This window comes from Zalophus californianus, chromosome X (genome assembly GCF_009762305.2).
Source record: "Zalophus californianus isolate mZalCal1 chromosome X, mZalCal1.pri.v2, whole genome shotgun sequence".
NCBI classification, from domain to species: Eukaryota; Metazoa; Chordata; class Mammalia; order Carnivora; family Otariidae; genus Zalophus; species Zalophus californianus.
This window is the reverse complement of record NC_045612.1, coordinates 69,288,269-69,313,570: the sequence shown is the minus strand read 5'-3', so window position 1 is coordinate 69,313,570 and position 25,302 is coordinate 69,288,269. Positions and strand designations below refer to the sequence as shown.

Below are 25,302 nucleotides of genomic sequence, written 5' to 3'. Positions count from 1 at the left end.
CTGCTGAGTAAGGAGTCCAATGCGATGCTCAATTCCAGGACCCTGGGATCATGACCTGAGCCGAAGGCGGACACCCAACTGACTGAGCCACCCAGGTACACACCTTTTCCAATTTTCTATCACCTATGTGGAGCTAGAGATTCTTGATGTTTGTATTTTATTTGTTTAGGGTTTTTTTTTTTTCTAGTTATAGTGGGAATAGTGGTCTTTTACTGTTTCTATACTATGATTTAAAATCAAATGTCATAATGATCTTCCTAAAATATAAGTTGGATCATGACATTCCTTTGCTTCCTATGTTTCAGTGGTTTCCCACTGTATAGCAAATTTTAAAAAATAATAAAATACAAACTAATTTTCTGTGTGTGTGTGTGTGTGTGTGTGTGTGTGTGTGTGTCTTTCTCTCTCTCTCTCTAAAGTCCTCCATGTTTTTGTCCTACCTTTTCAGCTTCATCACATGACATTATTCTTACTTTCTAGCCCAATGATTGGCAAAAAAAATTTTTGTAAAACACCATATAGTAATTATTTTAAACTTTTGGGCCATATGATTTCTCTTACAACTATTCAGCTGTGTTGCTATAATATCAAGCAGCTATGGACAATAAATAAATTAGTTTGACTGTATTCCAAAAAAATTTATATATGGACACTGATACTTGAATTTCATGTAGTTTACATACGATATGAAGTATTCTTTCTTCAGGATTTTTTTCCTTCTAATAATTAAAAAATATACAAACCACTCTCTGGATGCCGGCCATGCAAAAAAAGATGCAGCATGTCAGATTCAGCCCATGAGCTATAGTTTGTTGACCTCTATTAAACCCAGAATAGTTTACTTACATTGCATAACAAGTACAACCCATTCCCTTTGTGGCTGACTTCTTTTTCCTTAGGTTTGGCTTTGTGATCTTTTCACAAATTCCTTCTCTAGCCACCCTTTCTAAAGTAAATATGTCCCTCTCTCTTCTTTTACACTACATCCAATTTCCTTTTCCCTTTAATATTCTTATCACAATGTATAATTGTATGTTTATGTTTTCTTGGTATTGTCTGTCTCTCCAATAGATTTTAAGTTACTTTTGGTCAGTGACAATGTCTGTTGAGATTTTATTCACCAGTACTTAACACTTACTATTATTTAGTAAATATTCAATAAATATTTGCTAAATGCACTAGTCAAGCTCTTTCTGCTCTTTTGGGCCTTGATTGCTTATTTGAAGGGGTTGGTCCAACTGTTTTAATTGTGGGTTTACTGAAGACACCTGGAAGTCTTATTGTGCTAAGCAGTGCCAAGTCTATGGCTCAATGAGCCTAGTCCATCCTCTCCCTCATTCCACGCTGTGGACAACTTGATGGTAGGTCTCTGAGCTGTAAAACAGTGAGTGTTTTCATGTAACAGATTCTGGATCTACAAAGCTCAGAATTCTCCCTTACAGACACTGGCCTTGGCATGCCTAAAACAGTAAGATAGCGTTTTTTACCTTACTCTACAGATAACTAGTATATGTTAGTACAATATAAATAAGGCCATCTATTGAAGTCTAGATGTAATTATACTCTACAAAGGGTCTATTTAAAAAAAACTTACCAGCTTATAATTGACTGTTGAAAAAAGAGAATTTCACATATATGTCCACATACATACTAAAATGATCATTATTCAAATAGTAAAAATGTCCTTATTTTGCACAGTTCTGGAATGCATAGATTCCAGTTACCGTGCTTTAGTTAAATAATACCAGTTCCCCAACAACACACAGTTCAAATTTCATTTACCATGGTACACTATCAGTAATTGAATAAAGTACAAACTTTACTGTTAGCTCTTCAGTACATAAATTATTATGCAAATGACAGATGTACATTATGGTTAATGACAAATCACATTATTTTGTTTTCAGTCTTTTGGTGATTGGTCATTGAGCTTATGTGCAGTGAACAAAGCATGTGTTTATGTTGCCTCTTTGTTTCCCACTGATAAACCCACATGACATTTAACAAGAATGTATAATGAAAGAGTGAATTATCCAATAAAGTAAAAGGTCAAAAAAGAAACTAAAAGTGATTTTTAAAAGTAATGTATATATTTTTAACTCAATTATTATTGTATTAATATAATGTTATACTAGCTTCAGGTATACAATATAATGTGAAATAAGTCAGTCAGAGCAAGACAAATATCCTATGATGTCACACATAAGTGGAATTTAAAAACAAATGAACAAAGAAAAAGACAGACTGAAAAAAGAAAGAACCAGACTCTTAAATACAGAGAACAAACTGGTGGTTGCCAGAAGGGAGGTGAGGGGATGGGTGAAATAGATAAAAGAGATTAAGAGTACACTTATCTTGATGAGCACTAAGTATTGAATCATTAAATTGTACACCCAAAATTAATAATGCTGTATGTTAATTATACTTCAATTTAAAAAAAAAAGAAAGAAAGGAGAACAGCAGCTGAGAGGAGACACTGCTGGCGAAGACGGACCTGCCAAAGAAATGAAGCTGTTGCTGAGTTTTTAAGAGGACCGTCTTGAAAATCCCAGTGACAGGGGAGGAGTTAAGATAGCAGAGCAGTAGGAGGACCCTATGCTTGTCTCGCCCATCAAGCCCAGCTAGATAAATATCAAATAATTCTGAACACCCAAGAAATCGATCTAAATGCTGAGAGAACAAACTGCAGAACTAGAGGGAATAAAGAAGCCACATCATGGAATGTGGGGAGACGTGATTCTGGGTAGAAAAGAATCCTGGATGCTGCAGAGGGGAGGGAGCCTTGATCTTGGAGAGAGAGAGAAACAGAGAAAAAGCAGCACACAAGGAACTGCACAAGAGAAACACAGCCTCCAAAAAATTAACTGGAAAAACTAGAGCAGCTGATTATAGGGGTTTTTTATAAGCAGGGGAGCTCAAAGTCTGAGGTTTTAGAAGTCTGTGCCACCGCCAAGTGGAGACTGACTGGCATAGCTCCTGTGAGGAAGAAGGGCAGAGGCCCGGGAGTGGGCAGCATGGTTTGAGGATCCCCTGGGTCACATTGGGAGAGGAATTTCCCCTTCTTAGAGTGCACTTGGGAGAGGTGGCACAGCCTCTCAGGGGACAAAAGAGCTGGTGAGCACTAAAGTGCTGCCCTGGGCATTAGCATAGGAACAGAGACAACTGCTGAGGGCAGCAAACCTTGGTGCTAGCTTTTTGCTGCGCTTTACCATAAACTCCAAACCCCAGCATGGTAGTGCAACTGCTTCTCTGGAACTAACTGGTACCAGCCACAGCAGGAGAAGACCCTCCCCCAGAGAATCAGCAGGGGTCCACGGCTCACAGGATCCCTAAAATTTGGCGTTTTGAAACTGCTGTGTGCCTGAAATAAAACACAGAAGTACTGTGCTGCCCGGCAGGCAGTCAGCTAGGACAGAGCCAGGGTAAAGGCAGGGATCTGATGGAATCCGGGAACAAAAGAAAGGAGATTGTTCACTCTTCTGTGAGTGTTTCCTGAACAGTGGCAGGTGTGAATTCCCCACTCCAGCGACTTGAGAGCGGGACGTCACCATTTTCCCCATGCCCAACAGCACTGACAGACTTCAGTGAGCAACACAGCACCCCCAATGGAAGCTGGAGCCACTTACACCAATGCCTGCCCCCCTGCACCTTGCAGGTGCATCTTAGGGCGAGATGGCCTAAGAACCAGGGCAGCAGTCCCTTCCCAGAAGACCATATTATTTCATTTATATGTAGAAATTAAGAACTAAAATAGATGAACATAGGTGAGGGGGAAAAAAAGAGAGAGGTAAGCAAACCATAAGAGACTCTTAACTAGAGAACAAACAGAGTTGATGGAGGGAGGTGGGCAGGGGTAGGCTAAATGGGTGGTGGGTGTTAAGGAGGGCACTTTTGATGAGCACCGGGTGTTATATGTAAGTGATGAATCACTAAATACTACACCTGAAACCAATTTTACCATATATGTTAGCTAACTAGAATTAAATAAAAACTTGAGATTAAATAAATAAATAAATAAGAAAATCTCAATGACTGAAATCATAACGATCTTCAAAGCCTGAGATTTTTTTGTCTAAAAATCAACTGCAGACCATAAACTTCCAGCAGAGAAAGGAATCTTTTGTTCAGGACTTGGTTCTGCTTTGGGAGGAGAGGTGTGCAAGTCTCAATGACACAGCCCTTTTAGACATCATTTATACTTAATTTCATCGGCACCAGAAAACTTGGGATATTTTTCAGATTAGTAAAGAACCAGGTGAAGACATTGACCTTTTTGATACGGAACAATTCAAAAGTTCATTTAAAAAAATTCTTCAGAGAGCATTAGAAAATGTGTGTCAGCCTCAGAGATGCTGAGGAAAATGCAGTATGGATTCAAGTTGCCTGGGGTACAGTATAGAAAGCCAAACCAGTGCAGACCTACTTATGCGGTGTATTATTCCCAGACTCTATACCTTCACTTCTTCCTGCCAGCTGAAGAGCAATATACCCCTTCTAGGTCAGGCACTAATAGTTGCTGGCAATCACCATAAGATTGTGAATATGGACCTCAGTAGCCAGCATCTGGGCTCTTTTAAGTCTATTGTATTTAAAGAGTATCATCAGACCATTGAAACTCACAGCTCTACTGCACTTCTACAAGAAAGAACCCTTGAGCTGGATATACACATGGATTCAGTGATCATTCATGAAAACAGACTAGAGAGAGAGTCCAGAGAGTGACTCAAGAAACTTTTGGAGACTATCTTCAACCAAGACTAGAATTTTCACAAAATAAGCTTGAAACAAAATTCAGAAGTGACTTAAATGGAGACATCTTGGCTGAGAGAAAAAAACCCCTCTGGTGCCTAAAAATGTTCTCTAGCTCACATCTTCTGGAAGTGTTGAAATCCTTAGCACCAGCTGGTATTGCAAATGCACCACTTCCTCCATTGCTCACTTGCATATCCAATAAGGGAATGTATTATTTTAAAATTAGATATCTCTAATAAGAGGTATGTGGTTTTGTAAGCACAGTATTCCTTTGACTACATTGCATATGCATTTCAGTTAACAGCTAGCTGGATGGCTTCTGTTTATAAACTTGTGTTTTAGAAATTAACTCTTGATATTGACAAGTTTAAAATGTTAATATGATCATTGGGACTGATTCTTTCCTCCTCCACTGTGAACTCCTCTCCCCCATACCCTGCAAAGCATAACAATTGTGGACCTTTAAAAAGTGACAAGATGCCCTTTTTCTCACTCTTATCTCTTCTCGATCCTGGAGAGATCATGTTATAATTGTTTGTTCCCAAGGATTTTATCTTAAGCCTTGAATCATGGAAAGAAGCAGCAAGAAACTAAACTCAAAACTTTCTAGGAAAAATCATAAAAGTGGTCCATTCAGAGGGTAGAGTTGTGTCCATTAAGTTATTGCTGGAGGTAGCAATATCAGATGATTCAGTTATATAAAATAATAGTTTCATTGTGAATATGATACTTTTCATAATCTGTTTTACCATACATATGACATTCAAATGCAACAATACTATACTGATTTATAAATAAAGATCTTTAGAAACTGGTTTTAAAAAATTTGAAAGAAAAAAAGGAAAGGCAAATGGAGTCATAGAAGAAATAGCTGACCTTGGATATAGTGACACTGCCACTGATTCGAGAGGCTTGATGTATGAAGACATCACATAAATTAGGAATCTGGTTGTGATGACCAACCACTGTTTTAGATTGATGGCTTGCATCTACATTAGGGACTGTCAGCAATCCAAAACAGTGGGTATTAAAACTGTTTAAATTATAACACGTCCCAATGTTGACTTTTAGTTCCCAAGATTATCTGTGACCATGATTAATGCTTTTGGTATTAAATATCACTGCCAATAGTGAAACGATCTGTGGACATAAAGTATAAAATTTACATTCATCTTTATCCACATTTCCCAGTGGAGCCCCTGGCCCTGAGAATGTTTAACAATTCCTACTTTTCATTTTCATAGATACAAGGTACATGGTGATGTGGCTTCAAATGTTTTCTAGATAAACCCTGCCACAGAACAAAGTGAACCTCAAATTATTGTCACCCTGGATAATATCCTTTCTGGGGAGCCGTGAAAACCAAACACAAAGGGACTAAACAAAATAAACAGTATACTCCACTCATTTTAAGCCCATTATCCTGTTTCCATGAGGTTTCTCCACAGGTTATGTAGATCTGACACTGGAGTGCATGAACAATGCCAATTATTATTTTCCAATGTTGTTCAAAAATTAATAAGGCAAAATATTAGAACTCATTTGACTTTCTTGCAAGACATATATATTCTTTCTTTCTGAGTTGGGGCTACATGATACTTTTTGGGTTTGGGTTTTGGTTTTGTTTTTTTTTCCATTTGCTATGTTCTTTCTCCTTAGCATTGCCATCAAAGGGATCTATTTCAGGCGAGACATTGTGTTTTCCCTCTGGCCACTTGTCTGCAACTGAGGCTTTATTTCTCTGAGCACATCTTTCCAACTTAAACCATGAATCAGAGAAGGCCTAAGAGAAGGTTTTAAAGGTAAGATTGATATTGTCCCAGTTCATCCCTTTTCCTGTCCTCTCAGAGACTACAAGCTTTCTGTTCTCCAGCTTCCTCACCATCTTCCTTCAAAATATGATCTGTTCTTTTTTTTTATTTTATTATGTTATGTTAGTCACCATACAATACATCATTAGTTTTTTGTTGGTTTGTTTGTTTTGCTTTTGTTTTTGCTGGAGTGGAGGGGGGTGGGAGGGATGGGGTGGCTGGGTGATAGACATTGGGGAGGGTATGTGCCATGGTGAGCACTCTGAATTGTGTAAGACTGATGAATCACAGACCTGTATCTCTGAAACAAATAATACATTATATGTTAAAAAAAAAAAAAGAACATCACTAGTTTTTGATGTAGTGATCCATGATTCATTGTTTTCGTATAACACCCAGCGCTCCATGAAGTACATGCCCTCCTTAATACCCATCACTGGGCTAACCCATCTTCCCACACCCTTCCCCTCTAAAACCCTCAGATTGTTTCTCAGACTCCATAGTCTCTCTTGGTTCATTTCTCCCCCCAATTCCACCCCCTTCATTTTTCCCTTCCTTCTCCTAACGTCCTCCATGCTATTCCTTATGTTCCACAAATAAGTGAAACCATATGATAATTGACTTTCTCTGCTTGACTTAGTTCACTTAGCATAATCTCCTCCAGTCCCATCCATGTTGATATAAAGTTGGGTATTCATCCTTTCTGATGGCTGAGTCATATTCCATTGTATATATGGACCACATCTTCTTTATCCATTCGTCTGTTGAAGGGCATCTTGGCTCTTTCCACAGTTTGGCTATTGAGGACATTGCTGCTATGAACATTGGGGTGCATATGGCCCTTCTTTTCACTACATCTGTGTCTTTGGGGTAAATACCCAGGACTATAATTGCTGGGTCATAGCGTAGCTCTATATTTAATTTTTTGAAGCACCTCCACACTGTTTTCCAAAGTGGCTGTACCAACTTGCATTCCCACCAACAGTGTAAGAGGGTTCCCCTTTCTCCACAACCTCTCCAACATTTGTTTTTTGCCCTGTCCATTTTTGCCATTCCAACTGGTGTAAGGTAGTATCTCAATGTGGTTTTGATTTGAATTTCCCTGATGGCTAATAATGATGAACATTTTTTCATGTGTCTGTTAGCCATTTGTATGTCTTCTTCGGAGAAGTGTCTGTTCATGTCTTCTGCCCATTTTTTGACTTGATTATTTGTTATTTGGGTGTTGAGTCTGAGAATTTTTTTATAGATCTTGGATACAAGCCCTTTATCTGTAGTGTCATTTGCAAATATCTTCTCCCATTCTGTGGGTTGCCTCTTTGTTTTGTTAACTGTTTCCTTTGCTGTGCAGAAGATTTTATCTCGATGAAGTCCCAAAAGTTCATTTTTGCTTTTGTTTCACTAGCTTTTGGAGATGTATCTTGAAAGAAGTTGCTGTGGCTGATGTCAAAGAGATTACTGCCTATGTTCTCCTCTAGGATTTTGATGGATTCCCGTCTCACATTGAGGACTTTAATCCATTTTGAGTTTATCTTTGTGTATGGTGATAGAGAATGGTCAAGTTTCATTCTTCTGTATAGATCTGCTCTTAAAATTTTATCCTTTAATGCTAGGATAGTAAGTAAATTTTATCTTGCATGCCAACTCTAAATTATTAATAGCCGTTACCTGAAATGCTATGTAAAGGATTATGGGGCTGCATCCAGTTGTTTTGAGTTATGGGAAGAAGAGTGGGTTCCTGTAAGGATGAAAATCCACAATTCAATGACTTAAACAAATACTCCCTTTCCTACATGACATTCCCAATGTAGAAAATTCAGGTCAGAGGGGCAGCTCTATTTCTTAGTCATTCAAGGACTTGTTTTCTTACCAAGTAATTGTACTTCCATCTCACAGGGAATGATTGTCATCTGTATGGTTGAAGTAGGTATCTATTATGTCTATGTTGCAGGTGCTGGGAAGAGGTGAGAGAGTGGAGAGGTAATAATATGCTAAGTCTTAAGAGCCAGGGCCAGAAATGGCACACATCACTTCCACTCACATTTCAGTGGTTATAACAATCATCTGCATAGATGTAAGTGCAAAGGAGGCTGGGAATTGTAGTCTAGCTGGACAGCCACATGTCAAGCAAGAAAGGGAGATTGTATTTTTGTGGGCAACTAGCAGTCTCTAGGGACTAAGCTTAGGAGGAGTAAGTGCCAAAATTGTTTAATACTATCTGCCATGGGTTGGGAGAAAGAAACTGTGATGTATTTGCTGATCTTGCCTTATGTATGAAATGAAAGTCATGTTTTCTCTCCTAGCATGTTCTGAAGTTTCGGTCAAACTCAACAGATATTTGTTGAGCATCACCTATGGGCAAGGCACTGTTGTTAGATTATGTGCAGGTACAAAAACAAAATAAACATAGTCCGTTTTGTCACATATTAAAGAATCAATGACTCATCTCTAAATAATGGGATTTCAGACATCAGCTACCAGGAAGGGGAAATACAGGTTTGAGAAATAAGGCCTTCTTGTACGTTGGAAGTCACACCACATAGGCACTATATAGCTTTACTTATATGCAAGGCTAGCTCTATAAAAGTGAGATTGTGGTCTTGCAGAGATATTAAGAAATGGACAAGCAGAACTTGGCAAGGTAAAAGCTGTAACACTAAGGTGAGAAAGGATCACAATACAGGCCAGGCTTATAGAGGCAACTAAATGGCATTGGTATCTGGTTAATCAGCCTATCAGATAAATGTGCACTCTCCTCCCCACCAAATTAACATGTTTTGTGCCCCTAGGATATGGGAGCCCTTGCTTAATAACAAGGTCCTTCTGGAGCTTGCTATCCTAAAGCCTGCTGCCACTTCTGTAACTTCCCGTACAGGCTTATTTCCTCTAAGACTGGTCATTCCTCCAACATGCTTTATTCCAAAGATGGGCAGGTAAAAAACAAAAACAATCAACCAAAAAATAACCTGATGAAGGAAAAAGTGCTCAGTGATTGGCATTCGAAAGAGGGAATTGAGCATTGTTTCTGGCTCAATTAAGAATGGCATAAAATGGGGAGGAGTAGGGTACCCTATTTCAAATGGTCCCCAGAATTGAGCTGGATATCTACCAGACCACTCCAAACACCCACGAAATCAGCCTGAGATGTAAGAAGATAGATCTGGATTTTTACAAACAGAATACCGCAGGTGGTTAGTTTTGAGATAGGAAGCGGGGAGCCCTGATTCTGCTAGCAAATATTGGAGGATAAACGGCAGCGGGAGGGAGCCTGGCCATGGGGGTCCTACACTGCCAGTGAGTGATAGTTTCCTGTGCTGAATGGGGCACAGACTTGCAGATGGGGAAAGGACTTTAGGGCAGCCCCCCAGACAGAAACTGGAGGGGGAGGCCGCGCATGCGAGCTGAGGGCAGCTGGCGGTTTCAGAAGCACAAAGGGCAGAGACAAGCTCTGACCTGGAGGCGAGGACTGGGAGCACTGCAGAGGGGCGCACAACCCAGGATGCAGCAGTTTATAGCAGCACAGACAGAAATGGAGATTGTGTGGCCTGGAGAGCTCACTGAAGAACAAACTGCAATCTCTCTGCTCTGAGGCAGAGGGTTGGAAACAGTCTCTTCTGCTCTGACTCTCGGAAGAGACGAGAAAAGCCACTGAGGAAAGCCACCAGAGAAGAAAAGCCCCCCAAAAACGGTTTTCACTGAGTCTATCCCCCGCCATAAGGGGCAGGGCAACTCTGCCCAAACAGGGTTGCCTGAGTTACAGTGCGACAAGCCCCTCCCCCAGAAGAGAGCCTGGGGAAACAAGAGGCCAACAACCTTAAGTTGCCAAGAAAACAGGTGCATCTTGCTTGGGTTGTGGTCAATAATTTGGACTCTATACATTCCCTCAACCACCCCTCAACAGAATGACTAGGAGGAGGAACCCCCAAAATAGGAAAGACTCAGAGATTATGATTTGTGCCACAGATTTACAAATGGATTCAGATATAACCAAGATGTCGGAGATGGAATTCAGTCTAGCAATTGTGAAGACAATAGCTAGAATGGAGAAATCAATTAATGGCAACATAGAGTCTCTAAGGGCAGAAATGAAAGCTGAATTGGCAGAACTTAAAAATGCTATCAATGAGATCCAGATAATCTTAACAGCTAGGGTAAGTGAAGCAGAAGAATGAATTAGTGACCTGGAAGACAATTTAATAGACAAAAAGGGAAAAGAGGAGGCCAGGGACAAACAAGTCAGAATCCATGAAAATAGAATCAGAGAAATAAGTGACACCATGAAACGTTCCAATGTCAGAATTATTGGAATCCCTGAGGGGGTGGAGAGAGAGAGGACTAGAAGATATATTTGAGCAAATTGTAGCTGAGAACTTCCCTAATCTGGGGAATGAAACAAACATTCGTGTCTTGGAGGCAGAGAGGACCCTTCCCAAGATCAAGGAGAACAGGCCACCGTCCCAGCATGTAATAGTAAAACTTGCAAATCTTAGAACCAAGAAAACCATCTTAAGGGCAGTTAGGGGGAAGAGATTCCTTACATACAGAGGGAGGAACATCAGAATAACTTCAGACCTATCCACAGAAACCTGGCAAGCCAGAAAGGCCTGGTAAGACGTATTCAGGGTACTAAATGAGAAGAATATGCAGCCAAGAATATCCAGCAAGGCTGTCATTTAGAATGGATGGAGAGATGCAGAGCTTCCAGGAATGGCAGAAACTGAAAGAATATGTGACCACTAAGCAGGCCCTGCAAGAAATATTAAGGGGGTTCTATAAAAGGAGAAAGAACCCAAGAGTCATATTCAACAGAAATTTACAAGGGCAATCTATAAAAACAAGGTCTTCACAGGCAACATGATGACAATTAATTCATACCTTTCAATAATCACTCTCAACGTGAACGGCCTAAATGCTCCCATAAAATGGCACAGGGTTGCAGATTGGATAAAAAGACAGGACCCATCCATATGCTGACTACAAGAGACTCATTTTGAACCTAAAGATACATCCAGACTGAAATTGAAGGGATGGAGATCCATCTTCCATGCCAACAGACCTCACAAAAAAGCTGGGGTAGCAAATCTTATATCAGACAAATTAGATTTTAAGCTAAAGACTGTAAATACAGACACAGAAGGACACTATATCCTGCTTAAAGGGTCTATCCAACAAGAAGATCTAACAATTGTAAATATCTACTCCCCCAACATGGGAGCAGTCATCTACATAAGCCAACTGTTAACCAAAATAAAGACTCATATTGATAACTATAATTAATTGTAGGAGACCTCAATACTCTACTCTCAGCAGTAGACAGATCATCTAAGCAGAAAATCAACAAGGAAACAAGAGATTTGAATGACACACTGGACCAGATGGACCTCATAGATTTATACAGAACATTCCACCCTAAAACAATAGAATACTCCTTCTTCTTGAGCAAACATGGAACTTTCTCCAGAATAGACCACATACTGGGTCACAAATCAGGTCCCAACCAATACCAAAAGATTGAGATTATTTCCTGAATACTCTCAGACCCTAATGCTTTAAAACTGAAACTCAATCACAAGAAAAAATTTGGCAGAAATTCAAACACTTGGAAGCTAAAGACCACTCTGCTCAAGAATGTTTGGGTCAACCAGGAAATCAAAGAAGAACTTAAACAATTCATGGATACCAATGAGAACAAAAACACGTCAGTCCAAAACCTATAGGACACTGCAAAGGCGGTCCTAAGGGGGAAATACATAGCCATCGAAGCCTCACTCAAAAAGACAGAATAATCCCGAATTCACCAACTAACTCTACACCTTAAAGAACTAGAGAAAAAACAACAAACAATGCCTAAGCCACGCATTAGAAGAGAAATAATTAAGATTAGAGTAAAGATCAATGAATTAGAAACCAGAAACACAGTAGATCAGATCAATGAAACTAGAACTGGTTCTCTGAAAGAATTAATAAGATAGATAAACCACTGGCCAGACTTATCCAAAAGAAAAGAGAAAAGACCCAAATTAATAAAATTATAAATGAAAAGGGAGAGATCACGACTAACACCAAGGAAATAGAAACAATTACTAGAAATTATTATCAACAACTATATGCCAACAAACTGAGCAATCTGGATGAAATGGAGGCCTTCCTGGAAACCTATAAGCTGCCAAGACTGACACAGGAAGAAATTGACAACCTGAATAGGCCAATAGCCAGTAACAAGATTGAATCAGTGATCAAAAACCTCCCCAAAGAAAGAGTCCAGGGCCTGATGGATTCCCTGGGGAATTCTACCGAACATTCAAAGAAGAAATAATACCTATTCTTCTGAAGCTGTTTCAAAAAAATAGAAACAGGACGAAAGCTTCCAGACTCATTCTATGAGGCCAGCATTACCTTAATCCCCAAACCAGGCAAAGACCCCATCAAGAAGAATTTCAGACCGATAACCCTGATGATTATAGATTCCAAAATCCTCAACAAAATCCTAGCTAATAGGATCCAACCATATATTAAAAGGATCATCCACCACGACCAAGTGGGATTTGTCCCCGGGATGCAAGGGTGGTTCAACATTCACAAATCAATTAATGTGATAGAACACATTAATAAGAGGAGAGACAAGAACCATATGGTCCTCTCAATTGATGCAGAAAAAGCATTTGACAAAATACAACATCCTTTCCTGATTAAAACCGTTCAGAGTGTAGCAATAGAGGGAACATTACTCAAGTTCATAAAATCCATCTATGAAAAACCCACAGCGAATATCATGCTCAATGCGGAAAAGCTGAGAGCATTTCCCTTAAGATCAGGAACACGTGAGGGTTGCCCACTCTCGCCACTATTGTTCAACATAATACTGGAAGTCCTAGCAACAGCAACCAGACAACAAAAAGAAATAAAAGGTATTCAAATTGGCAAAGAAGTCAAACTCTCTCTTTTTGCGGATGACATGATACTTTATGTGGAAAACCCAAAAGACTCTACCCCCAAATTACTAAAACTCATACAGCAATTCAGTAATGTGGCAGGATACAAAATCAATGCACAGAAATCAGTTTCTTTCCTATACACTAACAATGTAACTGTAGAAAGAGAAATTGGAGAAATAATTCCATTTAGAATAGTACCAAAAACCGTAAGACACCTCGGAATAAACCTAACCAAAGAGGTAAAGGATCTATATTCTAGGAACTACAGAACACTCATGAAAGAAACTGAAGAAGACACAAAAAGATGGAAAAAGATTCCACGCTCATGGATAGGAAAAATAAGCATTGTTAAAATGTCTATGCTACCCAGAGCAATCTATACCTTCAATGCCATCCTGATCAAAATTCCAATGACATTTTTCAAAGTGCTGGAACAAACAGTCCTAAAATTTGTATGGGATCAGAAAAGACCCCGAATCACCAAGGAAATACTGAAAAAGAAAACCAAAGTTGGGGGCATCACATTGCCCAATTTCAAACTATATTACAAGCAGTGATCACCAAGACAGCATGGTACTGGCACAAAAACAGACATATAGACCAATGGACCCTCAACTCTATGGTCAAATAATCTTCAACAAAGCAGGAAAAAATATGCAATGGAAAAAAGTCTCTTCAATAAATGGTGCTGGGAAAATTGGACAGCCACATGCAGAAGAATGAAACTCGACCATTCTCTAACAGCATACACAAAGATAAACTCAAAATGGATGAAAGACCTCACTGTGAGACAGGAGTCCATCAAAATACTAGAAGAGAACGTAGGCAATAATCTCTTTGACATCGGCCACAGCAGCTTCTTTCAAGATACATCTCCAAAGGCTAGTGAAACAAAAGCAAAAATGAACTTTTGGAACTTCATCAAGATAAAAAGCTTCTGCACAGCAAAGGAAACAGTCAACAAAACAAAGAGGCAATCCACAGAATGGGAGGAGATATTTGCAAATGACATTACAGATAAAGGGCTTGTATCCAAGATCTACAAAGAACTTCTCAAACTCAACACCCAAAAAACAAGCAATCAAGTCAAAAAATGGGCAGAAGACATGAACAGACACTTCTCTGAAGATGACATACAAATGGCTAACAGACACATGAAAAAATGTTTATCATCACTAGCCATCAGGGAAATTCAAATCGAAACCACATTGAGATACCATCTTACACCAGTTGGAATGGCAAAAATTGACAAGGCAAGAAACAACAAATGTTGGAGAGGTTGTGGAGAAAGGGGAACCCTCTTACACTGTTGGTGGGAATGCAAGTTGATATAGCCACTTTGGAAAACAGTGTGGAGGTGCTTCAAAAATTTTAAAATAAAGCTACCCTATGACCCAGCAATTGCCCTCCTGGTTATTTACCCCAAAGACACAGATGTAGTGAAAAGAAGGGCCATATGCACCCCAATGTTCATAGCAGCAATGTCCACAACAGCCAAACTGTGGAAAGAGCCGAGACGCCCTTCAACAGATGAATGGATAAAGAAGATGTGGTCCATATATACAATGGAATATGACTCAGCCATCAGAAAGGATGAATACCCAACTTTATATCAACATGGATGGGACTGGAGGAGATTATGCTAAGTGAACTAAGTCAAGCAGAGAAAGTCAATTATCATATGGTTTCACTTATTTGTGGAACATAAGGAATAGCGTGGAGGACGTTAGGAGAAGGAAGGGAAAAATGAAGGGGGGAAATCAGAGGGAGAGATGAACCATGAGAGATTATGGACTCTGAGAAACAAACTGAGGGTTATAGAGGGGAGGGGTGTGGGGGCATGTGTTAGCCCAGTGAGGAGGGCATGTACTGCATAGAGCACTGGGTGTTATACGAAAACAGTGAATCATGGATCACCACATCAAAAACTAATGATGTATTGTGTGGTGACTAACAAAACATAATAAAATAAAATTTAAAAAAATACTGCACCCCCCCAAAAAGGTATAAAATGGGACAAGTGCCTGACTTAGCATAGTCATGATATTGACTATTCTATTGCTTATTTTCCACATGGTGTATTTATTCACTGCTTAATCTTGGGGCTGTTTGTAGATCATCCAGACTTTCTTCTGGCCATTGCACTCTCCTTAGCAATGTAGGGAAAGGACAAGAAATAGAAGGGAAGAAATAAAGGTACTTTTGATTCCAGATTAGATATGGAAGGGAAGTCATGGTTAGGGCTTTGCTTTGACTTTTTCTTAGTCTTTCCAGAGTAGCTAATGTTATGACTATTGTACCTTTGGGTACTGGTAATCAACCTAGTGCCTAATGGGGCTGCTTTTACTGGAGCATTGTAGAATTGTAGAATTCTACACTCTCTTTTGCTGAAAATGGCAGGATTTGCTATTAACCTGAGTTTTCTCCAAAGCCAACTTGCTCTCTATCATAATCAGTGGTAGTTTCTATTTGGCAATAGTTCAATTAAGTCCCTTATCTCATGTCCTGTTTCTCAACCCTTAGGTGCCCATGGCCAGAGCCCTTGTCCTAATGGGGGCTTTTGGGTTCTAACCCAAAAATAATGTTAGTTGCTGTATCAAGAAATAAGTAGTAGCTTTTAAAGAAGGTCCCCTCCTTCAGAGTGTGGTTGAGCCAATAGTAGTCAGTGGCAGCTATATTCTTTATTGTCTTCCCTTTGAAGGCAATAGCTTAGTAAAGACAAGGTAGCTAAAACCACTTCTATATCTTTCAACACATCTTGGAGTTCAAGAATAACTTAATTTCCAGCTAAGCCATATTCTTTTTTTTAAGATTTTTATTTATTTATTGAGGGAGAGAGAATGATAGAGAGCATGAGAGGGGGGAGGGTCAGAGGGAGAAGCAGACTCCCCGCTGAGCAGGGAGCCCGATGCGGCACTTGATCCCAGGACTCCAGGATCATGACCTGAGCCAAAGGCAGTCACTTAACCGACTGAGCCACCCAGGTGCCCCAGCTAAGCCTTTTCTTTCCAATGATTATTCAAACAAGAAAGGGGTGACAGTGAGAAGATGGATTTGGGATAATAAAATGGTTTCATCCAAGGTACTCTGACAACTACCTCTCTCATGGTCTTACTACCTCCCTGCAGACTCGGTTTCAACTACCTTCTTATGTCCACATACCGAATACCATTGGTTGGTTTTTAAGCCAGAAAAGGCCTCCAGTTCTTCAGGCAGTAGCACCTGCGAGTACTCTAGCACAATAACTGGATTCTCGCCATGAGCAGGTCCAAGTAAGGGTTTTTTCAGACTGTTCTCAGTTCAATTCTTGCCTATCCCCAGCCACTTTTTGTCCTGTTTTGTAGTGATATAATAAGTCAAAAATGGATACAAAAAGGGAGGTCACAATGAGGAAATGGAGGGGAGAAAGGGAATTTGATAGTTTCAGCTGCCTAGTGGTAATAAAAGAAAAGTAGTTTTTTGCTTGCTTCAGTCCCTACCTCTGAGCTAGAGGAGATATGGGCTGGGATCAGAGGAAAGGGGATGGACAGAACACTTTTGTCTTTCTCCAAGCTGTTCAGACTGCTTTGTTTTAGACACCAAATTTGAACAACCACCACCCCCACTCAGCAAGGCAGGAGGCATCATTTGAAGGATTCCCTACTGTCTGGAAGATCAACATTTATAATCATTCTCTAGGGATTCTTTAATCATCCATTTTTGTCCATGTCTTCGGGGCTAGAAATTTGTATCAATGCCAAAAAGAGTTCCTTCATGACCCCTTGACTTTCAACTCCAGGTTCAATCCTATTCCAAGATTGGAAGATTCATCTTAACTAGAGGTGCCTCATTCTCATAGCAATTTGAAGGTCACTGCATTTCTTTTCCAGTTGGTCTATAACAAGATTTGCTAGGCAGTCTCCTGCATCTGCTTTGAGTTGAGGTAAAATGTGAATCACGCATGAAGAAGAGATATAAAAAATACTCCGAGTTTCAAATCCTGTCCTTTATAGACACATAATTTTTCACAATTCTCTTACTTGAATAGTTTCTGTCCCCTTGGAACAATGTTTTTACACACAGTAAAAATGGCAAGTTCTTCTTTACAGGCCCAAGATGACCATGTGCATAAAAATAGCTGTAAGATTATGGGCAAACTGTGGTTTCTCAAAGGCTTTTTGGCCCATTCTTTGGAAAATCTTTGCTATGTCTTTCAACCCCCAATCCCAATAAGAATTCACTTATAATGAGTCTGGGTGAATTATCAAAAAGTGGTCATACCCACTTCAACCATATAGTTAAATTATTATTATATCTAGCATTTGTTTGCTTACTACGTGACAAACACTGTTGTACTTACATGCGTTTTCAAATTTAAAACTGACATTCTATGAGACAGGTACTGTCATCATCTCAATATTATTAATGAGGAAACAAAAGCAGAGATTTAATGACATAGTACAATGCAAAAGCAAAATGTAAACTCAGGCAATGATTCCCAAGAATGCTGTACAATTACTTAATCCAGCCTTTGGGTAAGACTTTCTCCATGAACATGACATGAAGTACTCTGCTGAAGGTTAGTTATAATTAGGGAGAGCTATTCCCAACTATAAGCTATTCATAATCCAAACTCTTCTCATAAAAATGTTTCCTTTCTCATAAGAGAGGCTATATGGAATATATAGTGAGAAAAGGACTAATTTAGACATCAAGCGATCTTAGATCTGGGTTCACCTCAGCTATGTTTATATTGTGACATTGAGCAACTCATGTTCTCTGGACTTCAGGTGCTTCATTTTTATTATGTGCATTTATATATACAATTCTAATTACTCTGAGAATTACATGGCTAACACCCTCCTGCACAAAATCCAGTGGAATCTAATTGGAGTGAGGGAATAAAACCACACTATGAAGATGAGTCTATCTGCAGTCAAAAAAGAGCACTTTCTTAACCTCCAGCATTATCGCCAAATGTCCCATGGGAATGCGAGGGCACAGTAGCTCACCATCATAAATGGATTCCACATCTCTTCCTCTATTCTCAAAACATAGATGGCATTCCAGGGATATTTTCAGAATCATTGACTGTTAAAAAAAAATTCTGAAAGGGAAAAGGTATGGGATTTATTCTAGGTCTGGGGAGATCTGGCCATTGCACTCTCTTTAGCAATGTAGAGAAAGGACAAGAAATAGAAGGGAAGAAATAAAGGTACTTCCGATTTCAGATTAGATATGGAAGGGAAGTCATGGTTAGGGCTTTGTTTTGACTTTTTCTTAGTCTTTCCCGAGTAGCTAATGTTATGACTATTGTACCTTTGGGTACTGGTAATCAACTTAGTGCCTAATATATATTTTATATATTAAAAAGTGAGGCCTTCAAAACCCATCCTACCTTTAACATTCCTCTTCCATTTATTTTTCTTCCAGAGAAATAAGGTTTTTTCATTCTATCTGCAAATTCTGCTTCCTCACCACTGAGTTCCCCGCAGAAATGATGGTTGTAATTTAGTTAGCTATCTGCAAGTCTGCTCAAATCCAACTTCTTTCATACTCTACGCTATATTCCCCTATTCCTTTGATCTTTCCTTATACATTCAAGTGATGAGAACCTTCATCACTCTAGCACTCTATAGAAGTTATGATTTTGATCCAGAGTACACATGGAAAAGAAATCAGAGTGGGTAAATGGAACATCACCATTAGGAATGCTGGTACTGGGAGAAAGACTGTGGCAAACCCAAGAACTGGTGGCAATAAAAAACCTTTAAAAATTACCTTTATTACTAAAAGACTACCTACAGAATGGGAGAAGATATTCGCAAATGTCTTGTCAGATAAAGGACTAGTATCCAAAATCTATAAAGAACTTACCAAACTCAACACCCAAAAAATAAAACAAACAAAAAACAGTCAAGAGACAGGGAGAAAACTTTGTCTCCAAAGAAAACATACAGATGGCCAACAGACATGTGAAAAAATGCTCAACATCACTCATCATCAGCGAAATACAAATCAAAACCACAAGATACCCCCTCCCACCAGTCAGGATGACTAAAATTAAAAACTCAAGAAACAACAGATGTTGGCGAGGGTGCAGAGAAAGGGGAACCCTCTTACACTATTGGTGGGAATGCAAACTGGTGCAGCCACTCTGGAGAACAGTATGGAGGTTCCTCAAAAAGTTAAAAATAGAACTACCCTATGACCCAGCAGTTGTACTGCTAGGTATTTATCCAAAGGACACAGTGATTCGAAGGGGCACATTCACCCCAATGTTTATAGCAGGAATGTCCACAATAGCCAAAATACGGAAAGAGCCCAGATGTCCATTGACAGATGAATGGATAACATATATATGTATATATGTGTGTGTATATATACACAATGGACTATTACTCAGCCATCAAAAAATTAATTTTGCCATTTGCAACAATGTGGATGGAACTGGAGGGTAGGTATTATGCTGAATGAAATAAGTCAATCAGAGAAAGACAATTATATGGTTTCACTCGTGTAATTTAAGAAACAAAACAGATGAACATAGGGGAAGAAAAAGAAAAATAAGATGAAAACAGAGGGGGAAGCATATCATAAGAGACTACAGGAAACAAACTGAGGGTTTTTGAAGGGGAGGTGGTGGTGGGGGGATGGGGTAATTGGGTGATGGGCATTAAGGAGGGCACATGAAGTAATGAGAACTGGGTGTTGTATGCAACTGATGAATCACTAAATTCTACCTCAGAAACTAATAATACAATGTATGTTAATTAAATTGAATTTAAATATTTTTTAATTACCTTTATCCAAGATATGGAAGCAACCTAAGTACCCATCAATAGACAAATGGTTAAGGAAGATATGGCATTATGTATACAATGGAATATTGTGCAGCAATAAAAAGGATGAGATCTTGCTATTTGTGACAACATGGATGGACCTAGAGGATATTATGCAAGTGAAATAAGTCAAACTAAGACAAATACCATATGAATTCAGTCATGTGGAATCTAAAAAAAAATGAATAAACAAGCAGAACCAGACCTATAGAGAATAAACTGATGGTGGCCATAGGGTGGGGGTAAGGAGGATGGGCAAAATAGGTTAAAGGAAATGGGAGATACAGGCTTCATTATGCAATGAGTATATCAGAGGAGTAGAGAAGTTAATAATATTGTTATAGCATTGTATGGTGACAGATGGTAGCTACACTTGTGAGCATAACATAATGTATAGAGGTTGAATCACTGTTGTACACCTGAAACTAATGTTAACATTGTGGGTCAACTATATTCATATTATTTTTTTTAAGATCACCTTTATTAAGTCAAGGGAAGCAATATAGTTAAGAGATTAAAGGTATGGGACCTGTTCATAGGTTTCCCCATTTACCATTTAACTGTCATGATGCTCCATCATTTGGCTTAATTCCTAAGAATGGTCTCAAGTTCCTTCAATTGGTATTCCTGGCCCCCTTCATCTTTTTTTTTAAAGTATGGTGACTAACATAATAAAATTAAATTAAAAAAATAAAAGTTGCACCTATAACTATCAATTTTTATGCCTAATCATTGTGAACAGAATGGCTGACTCAATTCTAGACCCAACTTAAATTATAAAATTTTCAATTTGAAAGGGTAGAAGGTTGGCAATGTCTACTAGTCCCATTAACATTACCTGAGGAAATAATCCCAGAAATAACTGAGAAAAACGTCTCATAACCAAGGGTAATAAAAGAGTAACTGGACAGGAGGCACAAGTTAATCTGTGGGTGTGGCTGTGGCCTAGAACAAAACATGACTAGGAGCACAGTGATCACCTCATCCTTATCCCATAGAAAATACAAAAACTGGAAAATACTACCATATACTTTGACATTTTCTTAATATTCCTGCTGCTCCTTTAAAACTGCCGTATCCGACCTTTCCTCATTAAGCAGAAGACATGGTGCTTTTCACTTCCTCTCCATAAGAGGACTGTAACTGAGAATTTTGAGCACTGATGGTACCACAAACCCAGGAGTAAGCAGAGCAAAATGACAAGGAGACTGGTTAAGTCAGCCCATGAGGGAATCAGAGCTGCCAATGGAGTCAGTCTCATTAGACAGCCAAAAATAACCTCAGCAAGAACTCTTTCCTAACCTCTCCACTTTTCCCCCACCAACTTATCCCTGTCCCACACCCCTAGCCTTGCAGGAAAATGAAAACAAACAGCAAGGACTACCTAGGTCCGTTCCCTTTCAGAAGCAACACACCATGATATGGGTCAATTTTATCACCTGACACCCTACTCATTTATAACATGATTATAATGAGTTCTCCAGGCATCAGTATTATAAGCACATGTACTTAAGTCACTTAGCTCATAATTACTTAAGACTTTCTTCAAAGACAATATGTCAGTTTGTCAAAAAGGAGTATAAACTCTCGCCTATAAGCACTACAAGGAGTCATATGCCTATGAAGTCACCCATCTAATATTTGGGTATTTAGCCATTCAGAATTCTAGGAACACCAAAGATCCATTCCCCTAGTCAGAATTCTTTAATTATAGTGATTTCCTGCCTGAAAACATCTTACTTCCCACATCCTTCAAAAAGTTTCGTTATGCCTTACTCCTCTACCACCCCCATACCTTAATAGTTTTTTGCTTCTTTTTTCTATTGGGTTTGTACTTCTCAGTATCCCTGGCCAAAACAACTGAAGGAATAAAGAAATGAGATCTCAAACCATTTATCCATGGTGGGTGATTAAGGTAGTTAAAAAAAAGAGAGAGAGAGAGGGAGAGAGAGATTACTAGTGTACCTAGTAACACTGAGGTAGAATTCATCACATCAAAATACAAAACTTTCAAAACAGTACATTTTATTTGACATTAGACAACATTCCCCAATCTCTCTCAGTTGTGACATGTAGATGGCTTTAGATTGTTTTTGTGGTCACCCATGCTGAGCAAGATTTTTCAATCTTCAAAACAGTCAAAGCTCAAAGATTCTGCATTTCACATCAGTTCACAAGTCCAAGTGTATCTTCCCATTTACCAGAGCATTTGACATAGATTCCTTTTTAGGTAGAAAGGTAGAGACGAAACCATTTTCTTTAAAAACTGATTTGTCCACAATTTCATTTATGCCATAAAAATCAGATGACACCATGTTCTTATTCTTATCAGTAGCAGTAGTCTTAAGATGCCAGAAACTGTGAAAGGAAGGCTTTTAGTTACTTTCTCCTTTCCAATTTCCAATAATGTAATCCCCAACCCCAACCTGAAAATAAGAGTGTTACAGAATCCAGCTGATACCACATATTAAAAGCCAAACGTTAGTATTTAGTTGATAAACATTTAGTCCAAAATTGTTTCTCAAAAACTACTGTGTCTTCACCTCAACAATGGCCAGTTATTGGAATTGCATTAAACTAAAAAAAGCAATCCCCTAGTTTGATTTGGAGGTAGTAGTGCTCTTAAAACCAATCCAAAACACAAGCAGGCTGCCCTTAAAACTGGTTTGACCTTCTCTTTCACTCTTCCTCCTAATCCCACCCTCTGTGAGTGATTTAAAAATAGAAAAGGTCAAAGCCCAGTTGGGCGCTAGATTGAGGATTTTTTTATTGTTTACCTCCAGTTTTTGCCAATTACTTCCAATTTCTATTATTTAAAAATTTTAAAGATGGTAAAACTAAGCTATTTTTATTCACTGACATAATTCCACTATAAGAGATCCTTTCTTGAACATGTTCTGATGGTGAGATTTCTAAAGATTAAGTTGCAAAGCTGTTGCAAAAGAGAAATCATGTATCTCCCATTATGTTATGTGCCATCTGAAGATTGTTCTTCAAAGAGATCTATTTAGGCAGTATATATTTGTCAGAATGTAAAATGTAAAGAATTAAAAGCAGATAGAACTGATAAATGTGTTTCAAAACCAACTGTGGCTTGAGTATGAGTGTTTCCCCAAGGCTGGTACCAATGAGACTGGGGTTTGGGAATTAGTTGTTTCTCATCCCTCCTTCTGCCTAGCAGTGGTCACAGCCATTTTTTCTGAGGGATGGACCAAGAAAAATAAAGTAATTCTACTATAAGGCAAGTTCTTCACACTTAAAGAACTAGCTCAATAGAAAACCCTGCTTATTGTAGTGGCCAGAGTGGTAGAAGAAACACAGAACAGGAATTAAAACCCACAACATTATTAAGGGACTATGCCATGCCCCTAATCAGAAAACAGGCCAGAAGAAAAGTTTTAAAAGTTCTATAGGAAAGCACTCATTTTTTCGTGTCTCTGAGGTGAACTGGGAACATAGCAAAGAACCTTATACATAATAGGCACTCAAATATACTTGTAGAATGCATAAATGAAGAAATGAACAGTAACCTCTTATATTCTAGTCTCCAAGCTAATAAAAAATCAGTTTCTTTCAGTCATGATGTTTTTTGTTTTCTGTCTAGCAACAAAATACCTTTAAATAGACACTTCCATTTAAGGAAGAATTTCATTCCATTTTTTGTGTTGTTTTGTTTTATTGCATCTCCAAGATAAACTAAGCGCATTTTATACCAGATCTGTTCCAATTTAACATCACCTTCAATATTAGTATGAATGAATAGAAAGCCCTCTCTTATTCCCACTCTACAAAACATGCCAAAGAGAAGGTCGTCACTTGTTCTTAGTGTCTTAATATCCCAGCTGCTCAATAACGTTTTTTCAAGTAATAAAAGAAATGCAGTCTCTTATTAAATTTGTTCTTGTGTTTCCACCATAGACTATTGAGATTAAATTACATTTTGGTCTAGGACTTTTAAATTTCTAATTCTCAGCATTTGAGAACAGTACTTTATTCAGGGTAAATAAATTTTTACAAAATATGGAAAATATACAAAAATGTAGGGAAAAAATCTGCTCAAGTGGCTTCCTGACTCTAAGCCAGGTCAATGAGCAAATATTTTTAAAACCAGTTATTTTATCTTAATTCTCATCTTAAATCATTCATCTATAATAAAAACAGAATATTAAAGTAACAAATAAAAGGACAAATCTTAAGCGCCCTTGTATCTGTCTTTGGGCTTCAAACTAGGTCAATGAGCAAGTGACATTGGGACCTTCTAGAACTAGGAATAATGTCTTCATTTAATATTAAAAGAACCATGCCTTATTTTTCTATTTTTTTTAATCTCCAAGGCATGTCAATGTGCATTTTCTGGACCAAACCCACTTAGCTACTTTTTCAGCATAATATGTTCCAGAGAACAGGCACTCAAATATTTGCTCAAAACTCAATATTTTCTTATCTTCATCTATAATCTGTATTCTAATGCCCTTTAGACTTGGCCCATTTCACTTCTCTTAGGACCTAGAATGATGTCTTTCATATCAAATGAGTCTAAAAGCAAAGCCATTTGCTTTTTACTCCTGAGTCATTTATTTTTACTCCTTTAATGACTCAAGCCAGACCAGGGTGGATTGAATTCACCTCCACCTTCAGCATTCAGCATTTTAAAGACTGAGAGAACAGTAACACCTTGCTTTTTAAAAATATTTCCCATCTCTTCAGCCAGGCCAGGGAGCAAGTACACCTCTGATTCAGATTTTATCTTTCTACAGAGGTCAGCATTTAGCACACTGCCTGGCACAATTCCATTTTCCCCATGTTTTTATTAAATAAGCTTTGCAGTGCTTAAGTAACTTTTAGTCTGGATCTCCCACCTATTTGCTTATTTCCTCCAATGAACACCCCATAAGGATAAAATCATTTTCGTATCGTAGGGCATGGACAGTTCTGAGCCTCATAGAAAGTAACCAGTAATCATTCATTAAGCCAAGTTATTTC

The 25,302-nt window shown here is 38.6% G+C and overlaps 1 pseudogene; it reads left to right on the top strand.

Annotated features, from left to right (window-relative positions):
- The first annotated feature begins 1,456 nt into the window (after positions 1-1,456).
- On the top strand, positions 1,457-4,988 carry LOC113930417 (annotated as a pseudogene).
- The last annotated feature ends 20,314 nt before the right edge of the window (positions 4,989-25,302 follow it).